This window comes from Talpa occidentalis, unplaced genomic scaffold (genome assembly GCF_014898055.3).
Source record: "Talpa occidentalis isolate TD23 unplaced genomic scaffold, MPIMG_talOcc4v2.1 talOcc4.6, whole genome shotgun sequence".
Taxonomy (NCBI): Eukaryota; Metazoa; Chordata; class Mammalia; order Eulipotyphla; family Talpidae; genus Talpa; species Talpa occidentalis.
In genome coordinates, this window is record NW_023604972.1 from 129,058,148 (window position 1) to 129,071,674 (window position 13,527).

General features: G+C 38.0%; 1 protein-coding gene across 4 annotated transcripts in view; it reads left to right on the forward strand.

Moving 5' to 3' along the window:
• The window catches only part of CDH12 (cadherin 12), a 783,460-nt gene that overhangs the window by 256,823 nt on the left and 513,110 nt on the right, over window positions 1-13,527 (forward strand). For all 4 annotated transcript variants that reach the window (XM_054687850.1, XM_054687851.1, XM_054687853.1 and 1 more), the window contains exon 2: window positions 8,706-8,789. The gene's annotated coding sequence lies outside the window, so the exon portion shown is untranslated. The remainder of the gene's footprint in view (window positions 1-8,705; window positions 8,790-13,527) is intronic.

Sequence of the window (13,527 nt, forward strand, 5' to 3'; positions counted from 1 at the left end):
TTTATGTACTCCTTCAAATTAGTGTTTTTGTACCCTTTGAGTAGATACCTAGGAGGTGGATTGTTGGGTCATGTGGTAGGTCATTCTTTAAGATTATGAGAAAATTCATATTTTTTCCACAGGGACTGGACCAGTCTATATTCCCACAAACTCTATCCAAGTGTACATTTTTCTCTACATCCTCACCAACACTTGTTGCTTCTAGTCTTTTTTCCTTTGGACCATTCTCACAAGTGTGAGGTGTTATCTCATTGTGTTCTAAATTTCCTTGATCATCAGCTTGATAAATGTTGACCACATATGTCTTCTTCAGAAAAGTGTGGATTTAAATCTTCTGTCATTGATGCTGATGTCATCTCTGCTCAATATCAAATTTTCACATATCTTTGGGTTTATTTCTCAGCTTTTTTTATACTGTATAGATTAGTTGGGTTCTGTGAAAATACCAGTGCAAGCTTCTTCCCTATATTTTAAAAATAATTTTTGAGATCTGCTAGGAGGAAAGCCTTCATTTCACCTTTCCAACATAGTGTATGCACTTAATTAGTTTTTTCTTTTCCAAATAAATATAAGGGTAAACAAAATTAGGGTAAACAAAATAGGGTAAACAAAATATTAGGGTAAACAAAATTTGTTTATTTTTGACATGCTCCTATGTCCTAGTTTTTTCCTTCCTTTAACTTTGAAGACTGAATAGATATCTATCACAACAGTTAGCTGTGTTCTGTCTAGTTCTTAAGAAACATTTCCCCTTTTATTTGTTTTATTTCTTCTCCCTCCCTCTACAATTTTGGAGTCTAGTATCTTAATTATGAAATACTCTCCTCAAGACATTTCTGTATTTGCTCAGCTGAGTCTCCATTGTTTTTACCTGTGATATATTAAGTTTTATGCTGATATTTTGGGAAAATGGAATCCATACACATGTGAGATTCACACTTGCCATCTGCTTTCTCAAGAGTGACATCTTGGCTTTCTCTAGTCCTCCGTGAACACCTAGTATAAATTCCCAGAACTGGTGTCTGGGAGCTTCTAATGACTGTTTCATAAATGGGCCAACTTTTTGTAGATACCCTTTGCATACAAGTATAGGTTTCCCAAGCTTTGGGAAAGTTTGAGTTATGCCACTTTGATTTTATGAAATACCTGCTGTTCACTAACCAAAAGAAATCTGAAGAAAGGAAAATAGCATTAATTGTCTGTTTTATAGCAGTTATTCTAGAGGGAACTAACACTCTGAAGGGAGACAGTGCCTTCACCAAGTATTTTTTTTCCCTAGAACTACTCTATATATGCTGTGTATATATCATATTTTTGGTTTTATTATGTATTAGGTGATTTTAGGTTTTAAGTGTTAGTTTTTGGATCTGGGAATGCTTAGAATTTTTTTCATAAAAATGAATGAGAATTTTTCTCCACTTAAAGCCATTTCTGCTTAGGAAATTTTTCATAGTAATACTCTACCTTCAGATATATGGGAAGTGTTCATTTCACTCCTAATTTCTTTAACTTATCCACCTAAGGGCTGAATTCCCTTAACAATGCTATGATCTTAAACCCCACTGAAGCCATTAATGCCTTTACCTGTCTCTGATAATTTCCAGAATTGTCAGCTCCCAATCCTGTCCATTATTACTAGTACCTTGGGATTCGACTTTCTCAGAGTCAGTGTTCCTTGAAAATTTACCAGCCAGAAGAGATGTTTTGTACCATAGTAATACTTTACAAGTATGTAGTATGCTTTAAAGATGATAAGGTGTTCCCCTTAATTTTTTTTTCTAAAATTTTACTTAGGGCTTTCCGAAGATTATAGAGGGAGCCATTATTCTGTAAGCTCTGTGGTTTTATTCACCTTATCACAGCATAATTATAGGTTATCAGTGGTCTACAAGGAAGAGGAAGAATTAATTAAGTGGCATTATCAAGTAGTATTCACTATCTCTTTATGCAAATTAAGATTATGTCTATTTTATAATGTCTTAAAATTATTTTAAAATGTTTTTACATTGTGTTTGATTTTATTTCTATTGCTACTGACATTATACACACTGTCTTTTGTGAAATGGACTTAGAAGGCCAATATTTTATTCTAGTAATTTTTGCTCCTATGAAAGGTGAAATGTGTTAGAAAGATTATCTGTAAAATAGCCTGCACTAAACTGAAAAAAGTCTCACAAAATATAGCCATATCCTAATTTATGTAATTTATCAGTTTATCTCATTATGACAAGAATTTTTTTTTCTTTTTCAGATTTGATTAAGTTTGGATCTTTAGATTAGGAGATATCAGGGATTATCTAGATAGGTCCAAAGTATAATCACATATATATTTTATTTTATTTTTTACATCATTGTTCATTTTTGAACAATATTTGCTTCCCCCCACCCCCTCAGGTGTAGTCCCCACAGTTTCCTTCACCAATGCACCCGTGCACCATCACCTCAGTCCCCTGTGTGCCTCCCTCCTTCCCTCTGCTTCCTCTCCCTACTCCTTCTCTGCAGGATGTCTTGGATTTATAATTGTCTGTTTTTGCTTTGTTGTGTTTTGTACTGTTATTATTTTTTACACTGACGTCTTTATAAGTGAGAGTACAGAGAGATTTCACACAAACACACACACACACACAAGTGAGAAATATGTACGAGGAGATAGAGATTTCAGGATGTCAGTTGAAGAGTGGAATGAGGTGGCCACAGACAGAGCATATTGGTAATCTCTAGAAGTTAGACAAAGCAGAAGGAATTCTTCCCTAGACCCTTAGAGGGGAGGGCAGTTTTACTACCACCTTGATTCCATCCTGATTATGTGAGTTCAGAATTCTGAGCTGTAGTATTGTGAAAGAATAAATTTCTGCTGCTTTAAGCCACTCCATTTGTAGTAATTTCTTTCTACAGTTAAATGAAATTGATACCGATTTTAGTACTTTTAAGCCAAATTTCAAATATGTAATTAAAAGATACAGGATGCCTTCAAATACTTTTAGCTTATTTCTAACACTGATGTGTTTTAATCTTCAAGGTTTTGTTTGACAGATGTATCATTATTAGTTGCCAGATATCTTAGTTTGCTCTGGGTGTTGTAACACATTACCATGGAGTGGCTGGCTTAAACAACAAACATTTATTTCTCACTGTTCTGGAGTGCTGGAATGTCCTAGATCAAGGTGCCCGCAAATTCAATTCTTGGGTGAATTTTCTCTTCCTGCTTTGCAGACAGCTGTCTGCCCCTTTTATCTTGACATGGAGAGAACAGAGAAGCAAGCTCACTCCTGATTCTTCTTGTAAGAGGACAGACCCTACGCTCATAACCTTCCAGAGACCCCCCACCTCCAAAAATATCACAGTGAAATTTAGGGCTTTAATATATGAATGTTGAAGGAACACAACTATGGCGTGTCTAACACCAGAATAATAGAATGAGTTGGCATTATCATTATACTTCCAGAAGATGGTACTTAACCCAATGAATCATCCGTCTAGCATATTATTGTCCAAATTCTCTACTTGTTTTTGTGATTAAAGTGATGATAAACACTTATAAGTATTTTGATTATACTTTAGTTATAGTACTTAATATATAGGCATTATATTATATAGGACATATATTATGTAGGGCATATACAATTATAAGTTTGTTAAAGATAAAATTTCTTATATAGGTAAAATTGATGCAACTTAGACTTTTTGTCTTTAAAAAAATCGAGTCATATGAAAACATGGGTATAGTAACAAAATCGATTACCAGAAGAAATATATTAATTATTTTAATTAATATATGTATATATATCTTAATATACATATAAACTATGTTTATATATATATTCATGCTCTTTTTTATTTTATTTTTTTAATAGAGGCATGTTTTATTTATTTATTTATTTGTTTGTTGTGTTTATACATGCACTGGGTACAGTCAGAAGCGCAGGAGGGTGAGAGAATTCACCAGAGCCAGAGCAGGGAGCAGAGCAGGCAGAAGGACCAAAGTACACTGCTGAGGGGAGCAGCGGGCGGCAGGAGAGGTCTGCGCGCCATGTGGGATCCTCCTCCGGTGGCCGGGGAGCAGCCGGGGATTGAACCAGCGCCGCAGAGGCCGCAGGCAGCTTCGCAACCCAGCGCTCTACCGCTGCACCACCGGGGAGGCCAAAGATTTATTTATTTACACAAAAACTGGGATACAGGCCAGAGGTGCAGGAGGGTGAGATTCACCAGAGACAGAGCGGGGACCAGAACAGGCAGACAGACCAAAAACACTGCTGAGGGGAGCAGCGGGGGAGACAGGAGAGTTCTGCCACTCCTTGTGGGTAGCTCCCTGGCCAGCAGGGAATCAAACCCGTGCTGTAGAGGCTGTGGACAGCTCACAGCACTGCACTCAACCCGCTGCGCCACCGGTGAGGCCCCTTCATGCTCATTTTAATATTTTAGTGCAAGGTACTTGGCAGAAAACTCAGGCAGCAGTGCTTCTGTCTGCTTATTATTAAAAGCTATTTTCATTATTGAAGCATGATGAACTTTAGTGGAAATAAATGACCATAAATAATCCATGGATTTTTTTAAAATCATTTTTCAGAATCAGATACCAAGCATATATTTTCTCACTCGAGTGGACATCTTTTTAAAAGTCACTCCCCATATATTATTCAGATAAGGACATCTAACATAGAAATATAGGATGAATTTTTAGTAATATACTCTATTAGCATAAGATACTCTATATTTGAAATATATTGTGGGACTAAACCTAGAGATATCAGTATTAAATAATGTTTAACCTAATAGAAGCTATTATGAATATACACAGGTTAAAAGAATTACATTATTTCCTAGAGCAGTTCACTGACAAAAGGTTTAGGAGAAATAGAACACCATCAGCAAGGAATATACTCAGTGCCCAGATCTTGGTTTCTAAAATCATTCCCCAAGAAGTGGAGCCAGGGTCCTTGGAACTATTGTTGAGTCTAGGTCTACGGGGCCATGGGGGGCATATATAGTGCCAGAACATAAAGAAGTGTTCAGTAAAGAAACTGATGCAGTGTCAAAAAGACACATGCTCTCGTGAATGAACTGACAAAGATCATAGTATTGAATTATAACACAAACTAGAAAATAAATATCCATGAGTTCACACCAATAGATGTAAATTACTGAATGAGTGAATGAATGAATGCACAAATAAACAGATGAGGAAATGAATGAAATCTTTCTTGCAGAAGAATTCCAAATAAATGTAGCTATTTCCACTCAAGAAAGTGGGGATTAACTCTGCCCATGAGCATGGGCTATAGTTAGTGACCTGCTGCTAAAGACACAGTTTGGAAAGGAAGAACAGAATTGCTGGAGTTGTGACCCTGTGATATAAAGTAATGAGCATGACACCACCTTTCTGGTCTTCCTCCAAAACCTGGTCCAGTGGAAACACGTAGCCATTCCATCACCTCCAGTGTAACCATTAAGAAAATATCAGGCAAATTCCAATATCTGATAATCACTATTCAAAACTGTTAACATTGGGCCTCCCTGGTGGCTCAAGGGTTAAACAAAGCACTGTGAAGGTATCTGCACCTCTACAGAAAGAGTTTGATTCCTGGCTAGCCAGGGAGCTACCTACATGGTGCAGCAGACCTCCCTGTCTCACTGTAGGGTAAGTGAAAAAAGTATCAGGCTTTTCTGCACTCCCAACATTAGGATGGATGGATCCTTGTGGTCCTGAATGCACGCCTGATGGCGGGCACCTGGAGCAGGGTGTGGCATGTGTAAGTGGATACACCTGTGCTGAGAGACTGGGCTTGTAGGGGCAACATCATGGAGATGCCAACAGAACCACAAGTGGAGCAGAGACCAAAAGAGAGAATGAGAGGGAAAGAAAGGTGCAAAAGAGAAGCGGAGAGCCCAGGAAGGGTGAAGACTTGCCTCCCAGCCCCCTGGCACCTCTGCCTGCCGTGTACCTGGTAAATTCCAATGAAAGCCTGCAGAAGCCACTGCGGGCTCCAGCACTCTCTCCTCATTACCCTGTCTGCTCGAATCATACAGATCCTGCATTGTGCCCCTTCTTGCCCCTTCACCCACTGCTCCCCTCAGCACTGTTTCAGTCAATCTGCCTGCTCTGCTCCCCACTCTGTCTTTGGTGACTGCAGGGTAAGGAAAAATGTCAGGCTTTTCTGCCCTCCCACCATCAGGATAGATGATGGATCCTTGCGGTCCTGAATGCATGCCTGATGGCGGGCACCTGGAGTAGGGTGTGGGCCTAGGCAGATGGGATTCACCTGGGCTGAGACTGGGCTTTTTAAGGGCGGCGTCATGAGGATACCAACAGAAGCCGAAGTAGAAGCCGAAAGAGAAGCTGAGAAACAGCAGAACCAACGCCAGAGAGCCCAGATAGAGTGAAGACTTGCTGGGGGCTGGGAGGCCTGCCAGCCTCCCAGCCCCCCAGCCAGCACCCCTGCCTGCCATATGCCTGGTGACCCCCAATAAAAGACCTGCAAAACCAGTGAGGACTCTGACTCCTCCTTTACTCGGTCTGCATGGGATCAGAAAACCTGCTCAGTGGCCATTCCTGCCCTTACAATTGGCGTAAGTCGGCAAGATGATCCATGCAGATGGGTATGGAGCCCTCCGAAGACCTGGAGGGACTAAGGAGTAAAAGACTGCCTGTGACGACGCTGGGGGCGCCATGGCGATCCAGGAGGTGGATAAGGTCCAGAAGCTACGGGATAAGACCTCGCCTGTAGGAGGAGGAGGAGACACCTGAGAGAACCAGCCAACGACCCCTGAGGCAGCAGATCGTCGGGGAGGAGAGGACTACGATTTGGAGCTCGCCAGTGCTGATGCAGGGAGAGGCCAACGGACTTGGACTGATCGACATGGACTGATGAACTTGGACTGACAATCCCACCAGAAGGCGGAGGACCTTGCAGGTTGATATGTTTTGGGACCCTGGGGGTGGAACAGTTTCATTTGTAAACCCCAGGAGATGGGAATCTGGGGGTGGCCAGTAGTCCTTGATGGCCAAAAGCAGCCTGTGCATGCCCAGCAGCCAGGCGGAGGAGAAAAGCCAACTGAGAAGGCAAAAGCTGGTGCTGATGCTAAGTTGAGAAGCCCTGAGTGGCTGTTAAGCAGCCTGGTATGCTGAAGCCCTGTGAGTCTCGTAAAATCACCTGTGGGTGATGCCCTGCTCATTCCTGAGTGAGGGTGAGGAGCTGAGGAACCTGTCCTTGGGGGATGGGTGGGGAACGTGGCTTGGGGTGGAGCCCAAGCCGCATGTACAGTTTGGATCCCCGACCCATGTGCTTGTGCAGTGGGTTGGCCTGAGTGCAGGGGTCTGCGAGTCACATGGGTGGCTATGAAGGCCGAGTGTTGGAGCAACTGCAGACAGAAAGCCTGAGGGTTGGCGATTACCCCCAACAGAATAGAATCGCCAATCCCAGAGCGAGTGCATCCTGGGGGTGGATGCGGTGTGTGGCTTGTAGCCGAGACTACAGCCAGAGAAGGCCAGGAAGCCTGACGGCTGCTGGTGTGTTATAGTAGATGCGTGAGTGGTTCCCCTCCCTCGTATGAGCAGAGCCTTCAGCAGCAGGTTTGGTGGCTCATCTGCTGGTACAAATAATTGTCTTTTGCTCTAGGTTGGGGCCCTGCCTGGACTTATTTGTGTTCCATTGTATTTTGTTATATTGTGCTGTATTTCATTTACTTTTGTGGGCCATGGCTGCAGTGGTCATATGATTTGTATATAAAGACTGATCAAGACTATATGGCAGAAAACCCTGAGGGGGTGGACTGTAGGGTAAGGAGAGATATCAGGCTTTTCTGCCCTCCCATCATCAGGATAGATGATGGATCCTTGAGGTCCTGAATGCATGCCTGATGGCGGGCACCTGGAATAGGGTGTAGGCATGGGTAGATGGGATTCACCTGGGTTAAAACTGGGCTTTTAAGGGCAGCGTCACGGGGACGCCAGCAGAAGCCGAAGCAGAAGCTGAAAGAGAAGCCGAGAAGCAGCAGAACGAACGCCAGAGAGCCCAGATAGAGTGAAGACTTGCTGCCTGCCAGCCTCCCAGCCCCCCAGCCAGCACCCCTGCCTGCCATATGCCTGGTGAACCCCAATAAAAATCCTACAAAACCACTGAGGACTCTGACTCCTCCTTTACCCGGTCTGCATGGGATCAGAAAACCTGCACAGTGGCCATTCCTGCCCTTACAGTGTCTCTTCTCACCCCCCACACCTCTGGCCTGTACCCCAGTTCTTTAAAAAAAACAAGCCAAAAAAATTCTTAACATCATGAAAAACAAGGAAAATCTGGGAAAGTAACACTGTCTAGCAGAGGGATGAATATTACATTCAACAAGATATTCTCGCACAAATGGGCAGTAGGAGAAAAGTCATGAAATCAGAATAATGTATTAGTAATGGTTCTTTTGAGTTCATGTTTCACAAAGTGTCAGCTTAATGTAGTATAGACACAGGTTGATTTTAATGATGCACATCTGAAAATTATATAGTGTTTTAATTCAATGTTAGTTCAATAAAAATAATTAAAAATTTTATGACAAATGAACCATTGTAATGTAAAATGCTGCAACTAGGTAACACTGAATGTGGAATATATAAGAACTCTGAACTATCTTTGCAGCTTTTAAACAAATGAAATATTTTAGGATAAGTAAATATTAGAAAATAATGACTTTACATTTGTGTCTGTTTATCTTTTCAGCACTGTTTGGCTCTATTTGGGAATATAGTCCATTTGGAATTCAATAGCACTTTGGAATTTTAAAGCACGCCAGACTCTTTAAAGGTAAGTGGCATCTAAATATCACCAACACATTAGCTTTTCGTCTCTTAACACATACTTCAAAATTGAAAGTATTTATAAGCTTTTTTTTTCAATATTTACTTCACTAGGAAGCAGAATATTCAAATATGTATGTCTTTATAGTGGTTAGCGTAAACGTGAAAAAAAACATGAAACTTAACTATTACTTTTAGCAAAAGTTCTATGATTGTAAGCGTCTTTACTGCGCTTCTCTCATACTGTTTCAATTTACATGCAGATTTGAGAAGAGCAAGTGGCTATGTGCCTCCTAAAAAATAGAAATTGATTTTCTTCCTTTATATTCTTTTGATGACACTTTCCCTACTTCCTCATAATTAGTGGATATTACTCTTATTAAATTGGATATGTTTCATTTCAGAGGCAAACCTTAGATGAAGCTCTGACACAGGAAACAAAGAGACAATGTCACAAATGTTCCTGTCTTTATTAATATTAATATGGCAGAGTCTAGTTCAATTGTTTCTTGGGCAGGCAATTGTAGGCTATTTTCCCTCTGCTGGTGGCAGGAATCTAAACTCTGAAATTTAGACACTTACAGTTAACCTTCTGCAGACAATAATTAAAGCTGCCTCGACACTTCCTGCTTGGTAATTGTAGAGTCTATTCTTAGGCTGTAGTCAAAACAAGCTTCAGGTTCTCTGTTCTCAATCAGTGATCGATTAAGATTAGCCATTGATATAATAGCTCAGAAAGAAAAGGTTGAAGAGATAAGGCAAACATGTAATTAAACTAATGTGGCTTTCTGGATCTTGCTGTGATATTTGTTCAGACTCTGCTTGCTCATTTTTAATAAGTAGAATAGTTATTTTTTTGTTTAAACTTTTCTTTGCTGTATATATATATTTTTTTTTGAAAAACACACTGTTACTTTTTAATATAGTTAATTACATCATCAACTTCAAGTGGCCATTTTGAGTAAAAACTGGAAATTTTGGTAACTTTTATCAAGATTAATGTTTAAAATGAAACAATTTTGTTTCCAATAATACTGATTTTTAATTCTTGTTGTCATCCAGTTTATTCTTCAGTATTTTCTAATCAATATTCAAATTATCCATATAGAAATTTACTTCTACTTTGTAAAATCTTTGTATTTTTCAGAAAATTTGAATTTCATTTTAAAATTTCTGATCTTAAATAATTTTTGAGTGGTAGATTCATTGCAGATTTTATGCTAAAACAGATAGGGTAAGAGAAAATTTCAAATTTAATTCCTATCAGTTAATTCCAGCTTATACTTCTTACAAACCATGATTACATGAAACTAGATATTACTTGTGATGTAAATATGAGTAATAAAAAATTAACACCACACAATTCAAATGATTAATTAAGGATTTTGCTTCCATTTTTAAAGAATGATGAGAAATTAACTTTCCAAAGATTTAAATGAAAGAAAAAGGAGGCACACACTTCTCAGACTTCGTGTGATTCTTTCTGTGATATTACTGAAGATAGATATGTAGGAGTTTTACAATCATTTTACTTAAAATATTTTAAAGAAAATAATATGAGAAAGGATAAATAAAAAGAATGTAAAGTAGAACATGAGTTAGTTTTCAAGCAGAAGACTTCAAATTAATGCAAAAGAATTAAAAAGAATGACTTGAAACTGTTTTTCTTTTAATGTAAGGTGTTTTCATAAACTTCACTTAGGAAAATATAACTGAATGTAATCTCATTGGAATGATATAATAAAATTGAATATTATATTAGAAGATTGAATAAATAAGGTGTATAGTCAAATGAAGTTAGTTTTAAAATATTTGTTTTTCATTAATTAAATTTTGTATAGAGTAACACAACCTCCTTTGTATATTTTTAATATCAAAGAAATGACAATGCCTAGTTCCTTTAATATTTAAAAAATCTATTTTAGAATTTAATTCTTTTATGTAAATCAGATTATTTTCTTGATTTCTTTAGCTTCTAGTTCACTGTGTATAGGAGCACAACAGATTTTGGAGCTTGCCTCTACAATTCAGTGGTTCATTGTTTCCAATAATTTTAGTAGTGATGTCTTTAGGGTTTTCTATGTATATTACCATGTCATTGTCCTCTCGTTATAGCTTTACTTCTTTTAAATTCAGTTTATTTCTATATTTATCTTGTCTAATTGCTCTAGTTTGTACTTCCAATACTATGTTTAACAGTAGTGGTGACAGTGGGTGTTCTTGTCTTATGCCTGATCTTAGACAAAAACCTTTCGGCTTTTCACCATTGAGTATATGTTGTGTGGGTTTGTTAGACATAGACTTGATGTTGAGGCAATTTCCTTCAATCCCTGATTTATTGAGTTTTTATCATGAATGGATGTAAATGTTGCCTCTGCATCTATTGCAGTTATGATATGATTTTTAACTTTGATGTAGAATATTATATTGATAATTTTACATGTGTTGAACCTGCAATAAATCCCATTTGGTCATGATTTATGATCCTTCTAATGTAATAAGTGTCCAATGACAGATGAGCAGTGTGTATGTGTGTATTTTAGGAAATGATTGCTGATTATGTGTTAGGTTTTTGGAACCACTGATTTCATCTTATGTGTGTCGATCCCCTGTAATTTCTTAGACAGTTTCTTGTAAAATAATCAGTATTAAAATATATATATTTATGTAGAGATACATTTACATAGTCTAAAGTTTTCACTATATCAAAAAGTTTAAAATTCTTTTGAAACATCATTTCATGAAAATGAGCAGGCAAAGGGTAGCAGAGAGAGCAAAGTTGTGGAAATGAACATAAGACTGATACAGACATGCAAGTCTAGGATCTGCCTTTAAAAAAGTCTTTAGGGCATTTGTATGAGTATCAGGTCCTGATGCTTGGGGATCCCTGCTTCTCAGCAGTGATGAGGTGAAACAGAAACTGATGGAAACACAGAGGGAGCAACAGATCTGCTCAGCCAGGAATGGATTTGAGCATTTCTGGTTTTAGTGCTCACAGCATCCTGCTGAGTTGACAATAGGGTTCAAAAAATGAATTGCAGAGCCATCTGTTTAAAATAAGAAACGTACTTTGTACAGCATTAGTCCTAGAAATCACTTTGTAAATGTTGTTAGTATAGTTTTCCCCTGATGCATTATTGTTTGGGTTACAATTAGCACATCCAAAGAAAATAAATACTGAGAAATTTCTAATTTTTGGTAATTGTCAAGGGTTATTCATTTGAGACATGCATGTTAGGATTTCACAATGGACTTGTCATTGGGAATTATGATTCATCATCTACCCAGAATAATAAGCATAGAAAAGAAAGGGAGCCTTGACTATTTTAACTTGGACTCTGCTAGGCTTTTTATTCAGAAGTAAAAATTGTTCCAATTACTCAGGACTGTTGCAAGCTTCCAGGATTATTAAAATAGTTTTACAACAAGTGATATCAGTAGAAGAAAAATAAAATATAAAAACGATACTCCAATCCTCCATGAATTTTCTTTTATGTAATTTTCTATTTCTTTGCTCCATACATAGTTTAAATAGTCATAAGCCACAAGATGCTCTTAAAATCCTGCACACTCAGAGACTCAAAGGTCATTTCCATGTGTCTTTATTCTATGACACATATTTTTAGTTAATTGTAAAGGTCACCTTTGTTCCATAAACCTAAAGGTGGTATTCCTTAAATAAAGAAGAAAGCTATAAATAAATGGGAGATTTTTTCCCCCTAGCTTTAACGCAATCCTGCTTATATGTCATGCAGTTTTGATGCTATGTGTCAAGTCATAATCCAGGTCACTGTGCTATCATTCAGGTTAGCTGAACATTTCTTCAGCACAAAGCAAGTAAGCTGTACATGGCCTTTGTTCTAATAATAATAATAAAAAAAATCCTGCAGGAGAGATGAAGAGAATGCTCGGTTATGGTCTATGGGACAACAATCCATAATTTACTTGCAGATGTCTGTGTAATTTAAGCAGCAGGCAGAACAACCACACAGTTGTAGCTGCTCTGGGGAAAGGATACCAAGAGGCTCATAAATCATGGTAAGGATTAAAAGCAATGAGCATTCATCTTCTTAACCTCGTAAAGGCAATATTGGAAAGTCAAGGATTAGAACATATAGAGCATAGAGTCTCTGTGCAGGGATAAAAGGTGTCAGAATTTTTAAAGCTTCTCTCAATTAGCATTGACCTGCCACTTGCAAGTCAGCACAACATGATTTTAAAGTTGATTAAAAAAAAAATAAAAAGGCCCCTTCCACTTCAAAATAAAGCGAGTGATAGGACATACTTCTAGGGTATATTGAAAATAGAGTCGACTTACATGGAAATGCAAATCATTTTCTTAGATTGAAACATCAGGACAGTTGATGGAAAATAACCTTAAAATGCCCAATCCAAAAATATCTTCTGTTTAGCTAAATGTTTTCAAATAGTGAAATGTCATGAGAAAATCCTAACTTCAGAATAGTGAAATGGAGGAGATACAGACAGCTGGGGCTCTCCTATAACATTTAGTAAACAAATGGTCTGTTACTAATTGCTTATATTTGAAAAATTATTCTAATCAAAGGTCTTTGGATGCTACTAGTAAATCGTACACAATGAAGAGTTTCATTTTTTTGTCGTTGATGGAAAATTTAATCAAATTTTAAAGCTTTAAAAACATTGATTTTGTTATTTTCTTGGTGTCCTTTTAAATTTGGTTCATGATTAACTGAATTTGGCAATTTTATAAAAACACTAAGATA